The sequence below is a fragment of the Suncus etruscus genome, chromosome 1 (genome assembly GCF_024139225.1).
Source record: "Suncus etruscus isolate mSunEtr1 chromosome 1, mSunEtr1.pri.cur, whole genome shotgun sequence".
NCBI classification, from domain to species: domain Eukaryota; kingdom Metazoa; phylum Chordata; class Mammalia; order Eulipotyphla; family Soricidae; genus Suncus; species Suncus etruscus.
The window spans coordinates 61,041,126-61,043,489 of record NC_064848.1 but is presented as its reverse complement, the minus strand read 5'-3'; positions in this window follow the sequence as shown (position 1 = coordinate 61,043,489).

Here is a 2,364-nt window from a genome sequence, read left to right as displayed (position 1 = left end):
CCTTCTCCTTCTTCTTCTTCTTCTTCTTCTTCTTCTTCTTCTTCTTCTTCTTCTTCTTCTTCTTCTTCTCGTCTTCTTCTTCTTCTTCTCCTCCTCCTCCTCCTCCTCTTCTTCTTCTTCTCCTCTTCTCCTCCTCCTCTTCTTCTTCTTCTTCTCTTCTTCTCTTCTTCTTCTTCTCTTCTTCTTCTTCTCCTTCTCCTTCTCCTTCTTCTTCTTCTTCTTCTTCTTCTTCTTCTTCTTCTTCTTCTTCTTCTTCTTCTTCTTCTCGTCTTCTTCTTCTCCTCCTCCTCCTCCTCTTCTTCTTCTTCTTCTTCTTCTCCTCTTCTCCTCCTCCTCTTCTTCTTCTTCTTCTTCTCTTCTTCTCTTCTTCTCTTCTTCTTCTTCTTCTTCTTCGTCTTCTTCTTCTTCTTCTTCTTCTTCTTCTTCTCCTTCTCCTTCTCCTTCTCCTTCTTCTTCTTCTTCTTCTTCTTCTTCTTCTTCTTCTTCTCGTCTTCTTCTTCTTCTCCTCCTCCTCCTCCTCCTCTTCTTCTTCTTCTTCTCTTCTTCTCTTCTTCTTCTTCTCTTCTTCTTCTTCTTCTTCTCCTTCTCCTTCTCCTTCTCCTTCTCCTTCTTCTTCTTCTTCTTCTTCTTCTTCTTCTTCTCGTCTTCTTCTTCTCCTCCTCCTCCTCCTCTTCTTCTTCTTCTTCTTCTTCTTCTCCTCTTCTCCTCCTCCTCCTCCTCTTCTTCTTCTTCTTCTCTTCTTTTCTTCTTCTCTTCTTCTTCTTCTTCTTCTTCTTCTTCTTCTTCTTCTTCTTCTTCTTCTTCTTCTTCTTCTTCTCCTCCTCCTCCCCCTCCTCCTCCCCCCCTTTTTTTGTGTCACACCCAGAGCACTCTGGGGTTACTCCTAGCTCTGTGCTCAGAAGTCACTCCTGACTGGCTCGGGGGACCATATAGGCTTGAGGATCAAACCCAGGTCTGTCTCAGGTCTTCTGCATGCCAGGCAAATGTCCTACTGCAGTGCTATTACTCTAGCCTTCAGTGTTGACTTCTGGCTTGGTGCTTAGGGATTATACTTGATGGTGCTGGGGCCATGGTCAGCTCAATGCAAGGCAGTGTGAAACTGGTGCCTGGAAGTTCAAATGCAAGTCTATATTTCATTTCTAAATTTGGCTTTATTTTAAGCCAAAATTACTCACTGTTTCCATTACTGAATTTAATGAACAGTTTCTTCTCCAAGACTTTTGTCAGTGTTTTTATTCTGTTGTATCTAAATACAAAAAGTTAGCTCTCATAATAAAATCACATTTTCTAGAACAATATTCATAATAAATTCAAGATTGCTGATTTATTTTTCTTTGTCATTTTGCTTTAAATACGTAGGTGTTTGGGACTCATTTTTTTTTTTTTTTACTACAGATTGTGAAGCCTGAAACAGAAGGGATTCCATTTTCTATACCTAAAGTTAAGGTTTAATTTAAGGCTAAGAAGGCTAAGTTCCATGAAAGGGCTAAGTTCCTATCCCAACAATAATGACGCAGAACCCAATGCCCTCTAAACCACAATATACCACCCTAGATATCTAGCTATACAGGATAAAACACCCTAGAAACACCTTAGACAACAGCCAATCAACATAAAGGTCAAGAGTTCCTGCTTCTAACCCTATAAACCTGGCTTGTGACCCTTGGTAAGGTTGCCTCTCTGGGAGATTGCCCTGGTCCATCAGTTTATAGTTCATTGGTAGACAGTATAAATCTTTGCTTTGTTTTATTTCAATTGTGTGCTCTCATCCTTCGACTCTGGATCCTAATATTTGGGGACTCCTCTGAGATTGAACAACAAAGACCAGGTCACCAACATAGCTACTAAGGTCTCGTGGATATTCTGAGACCTCCTCGAGGTACATGAAGGCCTAAGGGGAATGGAGTTCTGAGTGTGGCCAGAGTGGAAAAACTACGCAGAATCACTGCCAGGCCAGAGGTAGTGCGGGATTTGTAGCAGGAGCTGCGAGGTTTGCCTGAGTCATAGGGGTCACAGCAGAAGCTGTGAGGTAAAAAGGATTCCCACTGACCCATTGTTTCAGAGAGGGTCAAGGGTTGTAAATTTGGTGGGGGGCACAAGTGGCAGCTCCATCCATACATCCCCTCATTTGTTTTGGATACCCAGTGTGTTGTCATTTTTTCTCTGTATTTTGTATCATCTTGGTCAGGAAACTGTCATTCCTTTGGGGTTGGTGGAATTTGGTTTGAGCACAGCAAAATTATGTGTTATGCTTTTGTGCTTGTAGTTAAGTCTAGTATTTATCTTTGTTGTATAGTTTAATCTGCAAGTCTGGTATCAGGTCAGGATCAGAGTGGGAGGGTCAGGAAACACTGGAAAATCTCA